Source organism: Nicotiana sylvestris, chromosome 1, assembly GCF_000393655.2.
Source record: "Nicotiana sylvestris chromosome 1, ASM39365v2, whole genome shotgun sequence".
NCBI lineage: Eukaryota > Viridiplantae > Streptophyta > Magnoliopsida > Solanales > Solanaceae > Nicotiana > Nicotiana sylvestris.
Genome location: NC_091057.1, coordinates 180,314,019 through 180,327,700, shown reverse-complemented (window position 1 = coordinate 180,327,700; position 13,682 = coordinate 180,314,019).

Here is a 13,682-nt window from a genome sequence, read left to right as displayed (position 1 = left end):
CCTAGGAGTGAATGATGGTATAGGAGCAGCGTTGTAGTTTGTGCTTTGTAAGAGGATTGCTTTCCAGAAGAGTTTGGAGTTTGTTCATTCAAAAAAGATGTATGTTGATGTCTCATTTGCTTTATTGCAAAAACTGCACATGGGGTCTGTTTGTATCCCAACATGGTGGAGAAAAGCTCCAGTAGGGAGCCTCTCATGGAATAGTAGCCAAAAAAATGACTAAATCTTTTTGGGAACTTGTAGTTTCCAGATCCACGAAAAATTGTGGGTCATGATTTCCTCTCTTTGGTGTTGAAAAGTATCCAAGAGTGAGTAAGCAAATTTTGTAAAATAGATTCCATTTGAGGTGGCTCCCCAGATCATTCTATCTTCCTTAACTAGGTTGGGTGAGATGAAGGTAGTGTAGATGGAGTTTTGGATATTTTGGGGGATGGTAAGAGAGAGTGTAGAGAGATCTCAAGTTCCATTATGATGAGCAGAAGCTACAGTTTTGGTCATGTCTTCTCTTATCAGAGGTCCTTCTATTAGGGACCTTATAGCTGAGAAGTTATTAATCCAAGGATCATTGAAAAAGCTGACTCTGTTTCCTGAATGCACTATCCATCGTTTTGCTTTCATGCATATTTCTCACCCTTTTATAATGCATTGCCACGTGTGTGACTTAGCTTTTTTAGGAGGGCTCCTCCAATTGCAGTGTTCTGCAATCAGACTTTTTACCCAGATGGATGAGGGATTTTGATATAGCCTCCAATCAAGACCTGAGTGATGGGCTTTGTTTTTCAATTCAGCTTACTGAATCCCTAGCCCCCCTTATCCTTAGGCATAGTGATTGTATCCCAAGAGACCTGGTGCATCTTTCTTTTAGTGGCAGTAGTGCCCCAGATGAAATTCCTCTGTATTTTATCAATCTCTTTGGTTGTTTTTGTAGGCAATTTGATGTATTGCTTTACATGATTTGGGATGGAGTTCAGAGATGCTTTTACCAAAGTGGTTCTCCCAGTCATGTTTAGCATACTTGTTTTCCATCTAGCCATTTTAGAATGGAGATTGTCAATGATGAACTGGAAATCACTGTGAGTTGGTCTTTTGTGGAAGATTGGAAAGCCCAGGTATTTTCCAAAGTTTGCTGAAGCTTTTATGGCAAGAGTGTTTGAGATGAGTTCCATTTGGTAGGTTGGCAATTTGCACTAAAACAGACTTTAGACTTGGTAAGGTTGATCTTTTGCCCATATGTCAAGTCGAAAGAGTTGAGAGTACTCATGATTATGTTGCAATTGGCTTGGTTAGCTATTGCAAAAAGAGTTAGATCATCAACAAAGAATATGTGTGGTATCTTAGGGCCATTTCTGCTAATGCTAATGGGGTGCCACTTACCCTGGAGGAAAGTTTAGTCAATGTCTCTGGAGAACCTTTCCATACACAGGATAAAAAAGTAAGGAGAGAAAGGATCACCCTGTCTGATGCCCATAGTAGGCATGACAGGGTTAGTTTGCTCTCCATTAACAATTACAGAGATGGTGGAGGAGCTGACACATGACATGATGAGCTTGGTGATTGTGTTTGGGAATTTGAAAGCATGGAGGGTTTGCTTAATAAAAGACCATTATAGTCTGTCAAAAACCTTTTCCAGATCAATCTTTAGAATCATGTTAGAGGATTTGCCTCTCATTTTCCCAAAGTGAGAGATGTATTCCTGGACTATGATGGCATTTCTGAGGCTTTCCTGTTGGAGAGGAAGCTAGCCTAACTAGGCCCAATGATGTGAGGGAGGTAAGGCTTGATTATGTTAACAATGATTTTTGTCACTATCTTGTAGACAATATTACATAAGCCTATGGGCCTGTAGTTTTTGATCATTGAGGCTTGAGGGAATTTGGGTATGATGCACAAGAGGGTTTCATTCATGACTGGATTCACTATTGATGTGGAGAAACAATTTTTGCAGAATTGGATGACATCCTTACCCACTATGTCCCAGTATTTTTGATATAAGAAAGGATGAAGGCCATCAGGGTGTTTTCATGGGCTTGAAAGAGAACATGGCACTTTTAATTTCACTATCCCTAAGAGCCATCTTAATTGTTGTTTGTTGAATATGGGAGAGGCATTGCCCTTGGCTTTCAGAAGAGGAAAAGCCATTCTAGGACTGGGGGAGGGATGTTGTGTAAAGTTCTTGGAAGAACTTTGAAATTGATTGCTTGATTTCCCTAGGCTCAAACATCCACTGTCCTGAGTCATCTTTGAGGGAAAGGATTTTGTTCCTCCTTCTTCTATTTAGTGTAGAAGTGTGGAAGAATTTTATGTTGGCATCTCCATCTGAGAGCTAGTTTATTCTAAACTTCATTTTCCAGAAATCCTTTTCATTCTTTAGGATAGAACTAAGCTCCTCAATGAGGGTCCTTTCAAGGGTTTGCATGGAGGTGCTAAAAGTATAATAGGGGGATTTTTTTGGAAGATATTTCCAAAGGTATGTTTATTCCACTTGAGTGCATTTTCCTTGAACAAAATGGTGGAAGGGATTAGGGAGGAATCAAGCTGAAAAGCTTCCCTAATTAAGTTTTGAAACAGAAGGTAGCTGCACCACATTGATTCAAACCTAAAAGGTTTATTGAGAGGAGTATGATTGGTATTGCTTAGATTGATAAGCATGGGGCAGTGGTCAGAGTGGGTCCTGGGGAGGTGAGTAATGTTAGTTTCAGGGTATTCATTTACCCATTGATTATTAGCAAAACACCTGTCAATTCTTTCTAGGATTAGACTTGACTTATTTTTGTACCTCTTATTTGACCAAGTATATTTACTATCTTTAAACCCTAGGTCTACAAGGTGACAATTGTTGATACAATTCCAAAATGAGTTACTCCTGTGGGCGTTTATAGGGTTTCCTCCAAACTTGTCTCTTGCTTTCAGGACTTCATTGAAGTTTCCACCCACAAACTAACTCCCTCTGTGATTAATGGAGATATCAATTAAGTTATCCCAGAGGGCCTTTCTATCCTCAATGTAGTTGTTAGCATAAATCGCAGAAAAAGCCAAGGGGGGCTTAAGGGTAATACCTTAACCATCGCATGGATACCCTGAGAATTTACAGCCACTTCATCAACTTGGAGGGAAGATTCCCTCCACATTATCACTATACCTCCAGAGTGGCCTACAGCAGGGAACTGAATGTGCATATCGTATTGAAGCTCTTCAGTTAGCTTTTTATAGCAATCATTTTGGTGTCCAGTAGAACCAACATCATGGGCTTGTGCATTTTGACCATGTCTGAGCAATGCCTCTTGAACTCTACACTATTTTCCCCTCTAATATTCTATATTATGAAACTCATTAGAGGGTTCAGTGTTGGAGGGTTGTTGCTCGTTGATGCCTTATCCCTGCCCTGGGGTTGCATCACTTCTCTTCCCCTATATTGAGATTGTTGGGATCTCATCCCTGGGGTTAAGGTTAAAAGAGGTTTGAGTGTAACTTGACTCTGGTGAGAGGAGAAGTTCATTCCGCATCGGACTAGGTTCTTTGGGCAAAGGAGTATCAAAGTCTCGTTGTGTTCCACGCTGAACTTCACCGCTCTTACTTCTTCCAGCCATACTGAATCCACCCTCACTAGGTTTTCGATTGGGGTTGCTTTCTGGTCCATTGGCACCTAGTTATTTCTCAGTAGCTCTAGGGTTGTTGATATTCCTTTGGAGATGTTCCCCAGAGGCGATTGGTGTTGTTTCTCCTGAGGTGGCTGATGATGATTCTCTTGCACTGAAGATGAAGTTTTCCTGGGATGATTCCTGATGGAGGATCTTTAACTGAGGGGTTGCATAGGGGTCCTCTACTGATGGATCTGGGAAGAAAGGCATGTTGTTGAATATTTGTTGCATTTTGTCGTGGGCAGATGAGTCGTTGTTCAGTTGCATGTGACTTGGGTGGCTCTAGGCCATGACTGCCTGTCATAGTTGTGCTCCAAGCATCCCCAAACCCCTATTTAGGGCTTCTGTAGCAACCCTTGCCAGATGAGCTGAGTTCTGTATGATTAGAGAGATCGATTGATCGCCCAGCTGAAAATTGTAGCATAGGGCTTGGCCATGGAGGGCAGTTCCAACCACGACGCTGGTAAGTGGTCCAGTGGTGGTGGGATGGAGGTTAGGAAGATTGAGAGGTTGGTATTGGGTTCCATTTTTGGGTTTCTTTTGTCTACCCGTTTTTAGGTTAGTAATAAATGGTAGGTTATTGGGGTAATCAACCGTTTTTGGGGGTTGTGAACTTGGATCGATAAACATGCTTAATGTTTTGGAGTCTGTGTCTGATACACTAAGAATAGGATTATTGTGATATCCGGTTAAGTTGATGGGTTGTGTCAAATCACTTAAGATTTCTTGATTGCTCAGCTTTGGCTCTTGAGCTTTCATGGAGGGGTTTTCTCCTGTTGGTGTTGGTAGAGGAGACGTAGTGTTATAGGAGTCATTATTGGGGTCTACCGTAGAGTCTAGTTTTTCAGAAGTGTGAGGTGGGCCAGTCTGAAGTTTTTTGCTTTCCTCTTGGCTTTTGAGCTTAGTTGACTTTGGGTGTGAGGTAGTGTCAATTGGGTTTGGGTTACTATGTGTGGGGTTTGATTTGGTTTTTGCTTGTGGTGTGGACCCCTTTCCAGTATTTGTGTGCTGTTGTGCAGGCCCTGGGTCCGCTTTCCTTTTTACACTTGTATTGGGCCTTTCTCTTGTGGGCTGCTCGATTGTAGCTTCCTTTTCTGATTGTTGTATCTTTGAATTTATGGGTTGGTCTTGGTTCATATCCTATAGAGGGTTAGATTTAGAGGTGTATCGGAAAGTTTGAGTTTCAAGAAACTTACCGGATGTAGCATCGAACATTTTGACTTTGATGCCATCTGGTTTTGCTATTGGTTTGCCCTTCTACTCTTGTCCGTTGCTTCATTATGCTGCGTGTTGTTCTCTTTTTTATGCCTTCTTGGGACAGAAACAACTTTTCATTCCTCTTCTTCCTCGTTGTTTAGTGTTTGTCTTAAATCAACGTTTGGCTTTGTAATTGAGCACTTCGGGCTGTCTGGCATATTTGTTGTTTGATGTTATTTTTGTATGTGCGAGCATCCTCTTGTAGTGTGCCCTATCCTTCCACACCCAGTGCAGAGTACGTTTTCTCCTTTATAGACCACCAACTGTTTATGGTCCCCTATTGTAACTGAGGTAGCAACTGGTGTTTCCAAGGGTACCTGGATACATATTCTTGCGTATCTACCTCTGAGAGTGGCGGAGGTGCACATATCAATTTTTAGGAGTTTCCCCAGATTTCTACCTACTTTTTCTAGGACCTCTTTGTCGTAGAATTCAGTGGGTAGTTGTGGGAGTCGTACCCAGATTGCAGTGAAGGATAGTGTCGCTTCTTGTGGAACGAATTTAGGTTCCCATCTTCTGACTGAGAGAAAACTGCCAGAGATGAACCATGGCCCTTTTTGTATGGCTTTCACTAGATTTTCCTCTTTACTAAATTTGACTATGAAAAAATCTCATCCTAGGTCAATCAAGATTAACTGTTCGGATGGGTTTCATAAATCAATTAATTTAGATCGGAGGAGATAGTGTGGCATACGCTTTCCAAAAAGCTTTATGATGACTGAGTAACGCCATGGTTCATATAACCTATTTTTATCCTCTTGAGATAGTAGGATTGGACTTGTTGTTTTCTTTCCTTTTTGTTGCGTTATTATGGATTTTAGTTCGGAAGTGAAGTAGTCAGCTTGTATTGTATCTTGCTTATCTAGGAGCATCTCCTTGTATGAATAGGATTGGAGTGTGTCTTCTTCCATGACAGTGTCGTCCGGTGATTCCGATGGTATATTAGGTAATTTAGATGAGCTTTCCATTGGTTTCTTTGTAGTGATGGAAGAGAGTTTCTCCCACTAGTTAGCAGTTTTTTATACATATACTCGTTCAGGCTTGAACATAGATATTGTATAATGTATATACTAGGTAGTAGAACATTTATCCCATAGTATTTAATTTCCTTTACCACTTTCCTAAAATGGAAATTAATGAGTTATGTATAGACATATTATTTAATCTATTAAAATCACTCCTACTCGCGAGCGATGTTATCTTGCAATATTTAAGATAATTGTTGAGCTTTCATTTTAGTGAAAATAAATGGCAACAGCTGTGAGCTAAGGTTTTATGTGTTCGTTGAGAGATCTGTCGTAGATTTGCCAACTTAGGTCATTACTATAATGTCGCACGCTTGGATTGCTTGGCTAGAGTTCTATTTATTATCCAAAATGGTCATTTAATAAACAAGTTGATGTTTAATAATTAAATAAAGGGGCAGAATTCTAGCACATTCATGTTTTGGCTCTCCTGAAATTAATTGACTGTTAAGTAACAGAGCAACTTCCTACAGACAAAGCACATGCTATCTACCCAAATAATGAGTTGGAATTAGAGTGGCTGATTTATCAGTTTGATTCCAATTTCTCTCCTTTTTACTCTACAAAATCAAGATATCATAATTTTTCTCCCAGTTGCATTTGTTGGGCCCTTCTTGTTGGCAATTGGCAATTGGCAATATTATTTTAGGTGAAATTCAAAAATAGTTAGATTTATAAGTTGTAATTGAAAAATAGTCACAATTTCAAAAGTAATCGAAATTTAGTCACTTTTCATGTAAAGATAAATCTGAATGAAAACACTGTTCAAAATCTGAAAAATATTCCAGCATATTATACTGGAGTTCAAATTTTTTACATGTGAACTTCCAGCATAATATACTGGTGTTCCAGCATAATATACTGGTGTTCCAGCATAATATACTAAACTTCCAGCATAACATACTGGAGATCCAGCATAATATACTTCCAGTATAATATATTTCTCGTATAATATGCTAGAAATTCATACACAAGTGCTTCAATCTCCGGTATATTATACTGGAACTTTCCGTTTTGCAGGAAAATAGTGACTATTTTTCAATGATTTTGCAGACGCTGGCTATTTTTCAATTACCAGCCCGAAAACTGGCTAGCCCGTGTTATTTTCACTATTATTTTATGTTATTATATCAATACATGAACTATATAGTTCTTGGTTTCTTTATTTGCAGTCAGTCCAGTAGTAATATTTCCAATTCTAACAAAATAATCTTTTAAATTTTCTTTTCTTATTTCATTGCTAAATTTGGTACTCCTATGTTGTTTCTCCAACAGTAGTATTGTGTCACTAAATACCCTCTGTTGAAATTTCAGGTAGTCATTTTCTAAAGGGAAAAATACAAAATTGGTTAGTCGGCCGAAATTAATTGTATTCATTAGCCAATATATATATTGTATTTTCTAAATTGCAGTATTATATTGCTTTCAAGAGTGATATTAATGTGCTACCAAAAAAGACTAGGTTCAACATCCATTCGAGTTCAATGGCCTACACAATGAGACCCTCAATGACCGTGACAATTCAAATTAGATAAATGAATTGAAGAAGACACACGTAAATGAAAATTATAAGCTCCTGAAAATATTCCTGGCCAAAAAGATTAAAGTTCCTGTCTAAGTCATTAGCTTACTACAAGTCAACAATTCAAACCAATCGATTTCATATAATGAATTGACGTTAAAGTCTTGCATTAAAATCATCGTATTATACAATAGTAGTAATAATTGGACATCTGAAAATGTCATTTACAGATTGGAAATGGCCCTATACTCGCTTTCACTTGTGAAAGTTTAACTGCGTTGCCATATGAACACAAACAACAATTACACTTCCATTCAAATTTTTCCGTTATTATTTAATTTTCGTATTATAATTTCAATTTAACATGTTCGCAAGCCAATGACCTCTAAGATTTGGAGAAATGAAAATTTCTACCTAAAAGCAGACTTCGTTTTCTTTTAATATTCTGGGATTTTCCGATGCAATTGTATTAAATCCAAGATCACCATGCATTATCTGTTGCTGCATACACATAAATATATAAAAGAACGAAGACAATTGAAGTACAAGAGATAAATATTTTAATCTTTGTTCTCAATTCAGATTAATAGCTATTTCTTAATCTTCTAAAAAATAAAATTTACATTTTTAAATATTATTTAAGAATTAATATGAAATTACAACTTTTTGTAGTTAAAAATATTTAAAACTAGATATTAAAAGATGTGGTTAAAAGAAAAACTATTTGACTTTCCAAATAATAATAATGTGTCACGTAAAATAGAAAAAGTAGAGTAATAAAGGTAGACAATTAATTAGAAATTGCTAAAGAGAATCCCAAGCGTCCATTCAGTTTCAACATATACAGATCTACATGCTAGTTAGTACCCCATTATTGAAGCCGCAAATTGCAAAATGCAAAATCCAAAAATTATCAAATAAATATTTCATTTCCTCAATTTACATTTTACATGACCTTTTTCAATTTCACTAGTTACTTTAGTTTCCAACTTTTTTACTCCATTTTCTATCATATGACAGGAAATCTTCTGGTAGGACATGACCAACTTGATAATGTATTGTCTTCATTCCACTACTGTAGCCATTGAGGATTGCAGCTAAAAGAACCCAGCCACTAGTTGTCGGTGGCGGAGCTACGTGATCCGAAAGAGTTCAGTTTAATCTCCTTCGTCGAAAATTAAACCATACAAATAGGATAAAAACGATTTTTTTGTATATGTATAAATAGTTGAATCTCGTTATAAGAAAAATCTCTAATATTGTAGTGGCATAGGCAATTGAAAACCCGCTTCAGGTCGTAGTTTTTTCAAATCCCTAGTGTGACAATCTTTCAATTTCCTCGTCAGAATTCTTGACTCTGCCACTGTAATGGACGGATGACAATAGTCATTAAGTGCGGTGCTTGCTTTTACAGCAAGTGTACACATATCTTGAAGAGAAAGTGGTGTGTTTAACTTCGAAATTGGCAAGAGAAAATAAAGCTGACCAAGTTGCAACATTTCATCTTTGGCCAATTGAGGAACTAATGAATTAACATTCATGGCCTCTGAGCTACAAAGGAAGAAATCAGGATTTTGGACAAGGATCTCGCCGGCGGTTATGGGCTGTTGAAATTCTTGAAGTTGGCCATTCATTTGAATCAACATGGCTACTTTTGTAACAGGCAAATTCATGCTTCCACTGTATTTTGTCATCAATGGTGCTGATGTACAAATACCCATTTCAACTGTTTTTTTTTTTCTTTCTGAAAAAGCAGGGGGGAAACAGAGGTTTTTTTGTTTTCTGCTTTTGTTTGTTTTTTTTTATATTGTTGGAGTTGAGCAATTGGCAGTGATGAGGATGAGGTTTATATAGGAGTGGTGCGCACCTAGTATATTCAGTTACTCGGTTTTGAGTCTTTTGACCGTTAATCAGAAAAGGTTGTGAATAAAATAAAGGGAAGAAATTCCAACTTTAAATTAATTAAAGTCTGAGTATTTTGACAGACGAACTTGTTAGCGTGTTTCTAAGAAGGCAGGCAAAACACACATATAATATGTGAAAAACTAAAATTTTAATACAGATCCACCGGCCACAGTTCTTAATGACTTCTCTGTAGAAAGGATTATTAATATATTATTACTAGTAAATTACTTTAGAAGTGGAATTATAAAATTATAAAGAAACGAGAAGTTTTAATTTCGAATAATTATTTAACGACGGGAGAAAAGCAACTACTATATTTTAATAAAGCATAGAACTTTTAGGTAGCAGAAATCTTAAGCATGATTAAATTAAGAAGTCTCGTAATCGTAAATAGCATGGGCCAGGATGCAGGTGTGCATCCATTATGATCTTATGATTTCTCTTATCCAATTATTTAGAACAAATGGTGTTGCTTAGATGATCAGCACCCGCATCAACAATCCTAAAGTCATGGGTTTGAATTACCAAATGAGCAATAGCTCAGAATCAAAGGGGAACCAAGGAGGGAATAAATAAATAATTATTTAGTAGGAACTATTTTAGACAGTTATTAAATATGACGATATTAAATAATATTTTAAAGGATGGGGATTAGACTATTCCTAAATAGTAGGGGTGTACAAAGGAAACCGACAAACCGCATCAACCCGATAATTTGAGTCAAATCGAGAAAAAAAAACCGACTATAATTTGGTTTGATTTGGTTTGGTATTGGGAAAAAAAACCAGACCATAATTGGTTTGGTTTTAACCAAAGAAAGTCAAACCGAAACCAAACCAACCCGACATTACATATATAGAAATTTTAGATATATTTAATATATAAATATATTTATTGTGATGTAATTTATAATATTTCTTAAAAAAATTCATAATTTTATCTTTTAAGGTATTATTTCAAGGTTGGACTTAGAACTTTTGAATGTTCCAATAAGTTTTATAACCATTAATATTAGTAGTAAATTAAATAATGCTAACAAAAGCCCAAACCAAAATCAGATCAATACTAATGCTAACAAAAGACATTCAATTCAATACTACGAATGAGAATGTATTGAATATCTATTTTTTGTTTTGCAATAATTTTGGATAAAAATGCATAACCTATTTTTGTTTTTTCTTTAGCGTTAGTCATGTAATTAATACTCCCTTATTAGTCTACTTATTTTAACACGACTTAGTACTTTTAAATTATGTTTATTTTTATTATGGCTTTTTAACTAGCAATATTTATATTACATAATTTTATTGTCTTTATTGTTGAATATTTTAGGATAATGCCATGACACATCTCATATTTTATATTATTTTCTTGGAAAATACTTTATATAGTTGCATCTTACTAGGATTAAAGAAATATTTTGAGCACAAGTTATATGTTTTGTTCTACAAAGATTTTACGTGAAAAAAACCCGAATAACCCGAAAACCCGAAAAAATCCAAAAAAACCCGAAATTGAAAAACCCGAGTTTTATTGGTTTGATTTGGTCTTTAGATTTAATAACCTAACACAATTTGTTTGGTTTGGTAATTATAAAATCCAAACCAACCCGATCTATGTACACCCCTACTAAATAGTAAGCTCGAATCAAATATGGGCTCAACGTTGAAAAGTAGATACTCAATCAAGCAGATGGGATTAAATTCCAATTTAGAGTGCATATATGTTGCACACATGACACATTCATATATATATATATATATATATATATATATATATATATATATATATATATATATATATATATATATATATATATATATATATGTGTGTGTGTGTGAAGGTGTAATGTGTTTGATATTGGCAAAACCACGATTTTCACTAAAGAAATTTAAAATATAAAAATTTGAATACATGAGGTTCACACTTCGCAGAGTGATATTCAGAGAAATTGATTTAAAGAGTGAAGTCGAAACACTTTCTCAATCATTTGGATCACACCGAGTAAGATTTGCGATAAACATGCGTATAAAAAACATATTCCCTCGGTTTATTTTTGACTTGTCCACTGTATTAAAAATATTTTTTTATTTTTACTTGTTCATTTTAATAAATCAAGAGAAAAATAATTTTCTTTTCCTATTTTATTTTTATCATTAATTACTCATTCCGCAAATTATTTCTCAAAACTTCTTGAAATGCTATAATTATAAAATACATACTATAATTATTATTTCTTAAAAGATATGTAAAATTAAAAGTGGACAACTAAAAATAAACGGAGAGAATACATACGAAAAAGTGAAAGCGTCATTTTGAAGTTAGTGGCAGGTGGGGATAGCTATGTGCTTTTATTTTGTTTGCTTTTATCCAACCAGATTATGCAAGGAGTATAATAAATATAATATGCAACTCTTTTGTTTATACTATCAACTATCGTCGTTGCTTCCTTTCCCACACAATGCGTATGCACCTCTAGCTTCCTTTTCTTCTCTTTTTTTTTTTTTTTTATATATCTTGAGGGGGATGTGGTGTGTATTTGTCTGGTTTATGATCACTTATTTGTAATTTTTTTCTTTTTGACTTTTTATTCTGTTTTTAGTTTCTAGGTCTTTCTTTTCTTTTCTTTTTTTGGTGGAATTTTTTTTATGGCCCATTGGCTCTGTTTATTTCGTTGAAAAACTTGTATGAATGGAGAACTTTTTAATGAAACCCTAATTATGTGTAATGTTTTTTATTACGAAAAAGAATAGATAAAACGAACTCATATAGTGAATCAGACTACATTAGAATTGAGAAAAATAGACAAAACTTGTTATATTTTTGTTCCTCTTTTTTTTCTCTCCATATAAAGGGTGGGTAATTAGGAAGCTAAAGTTAGCTGAGTTTTCATTTAATTTTGCTATAGACAAATTATTTCTCCGACCATATCCATGAAGTGTGTAACTGCAACACAGTTTACCGCTACTTCGACATGTTAAATGGGTCGACCCGACCTGCACCCAAATACGTTGACTCTTGTCCCGTGGGTCTTTAACCGGACCGATCCGATTCACTTTCTTATAGGGGACGATCCGGATTTGACCCATTAATCAAAATATGTTGATCCGACCCGGACCCGTAACCCGTAACCCCTTAACCCCCAGGCTCTAATGGGCCGAATTCAATTTAATTAAAAAAAAGCTAAAAACTAATAAATGATAAAAATTTCAAACTTTATACATATATACGAACTTGAAATTACTATATGTCCTTGAAGCTAATTAGAATAAAATTGAAAGAAACCCGATACTTTATTAATATTAAAAGTTGAGAAACATATGGAATTCGATAACTAATAGTCTAAAACATATGAAATTCGACTATTTCGACAAAACGTCTCATAGTGTTTGGTACTATATTCTTTCTTCAATGTTTGGATTTAATTTTTTTTCACTTGTCTGAATATATATATATAAGCTGGTCTGGGCCGGTTGACCCGTGGGTCTGCTACCGGTTCGGGCCCGGTCCGGTTCAGTGGGTCAAAATATTATAGCCCGGTTCAGTGGGGAGTATAATGAGAGCATGGCGAGCTAAGTCGATGAACCTGGTCTCATACTGTGTAACAGTCATGGAATCCTGCTGGAGGTGCTCGAACTGCCTCCAATAAGCCTCTCGCTGAGTAACGAGGAGAAACTTCTCCAGAAATTGCTATGTGAACTGCTCCCAAGTCTGGCGATCCAGCTAGTCTCGCTAAACAATAATCCCTCCACCAAGTCTTGGCGGATCCAGACAAGCGAAATATAGCAAAATCGACCCCGTTGCTTAGCTCTGATACCAACTTGTCACGACCCGAAATTTCCCACCCTCGGGAGTCGTGATGGCGCCTACTAATGGGAGCTAGGCAACCCAAACCTTAACTATTTGCTACACTTTCATTTTTGCTTCTTTTTAACAAACACAAGTCGATAATATGATAAAGTGGAATTTTAAATAAATAAGCAGAAGTCAACAATTATATATCTTAAGACTACGTCTATTACAACCTTTAAAACCTCCAATACCCAAAACCTGGTGTCACAGTGTCACAGACTGTCTAAGAGTTACTACATACAAGGTCTGAAGAAATACAATACACTGTTTCTGAACAAAAGGAAATGAAACAGGAAATAGAGATAGAGGAAGACGCTAGGGCATGCGGACGCCTGCAGGTCTACCTTGGGTCTCTGGGTGGACTGAAGGAAGCACTCCAAGTACTGTCCGAAAACTGCTCCTGGATCTGCACACAGTGCAGAGTGTAGTATCAGCACAACCGACCCCATGTGCTGGTAAGTATCTAGCCTAACCTCGGCGAAG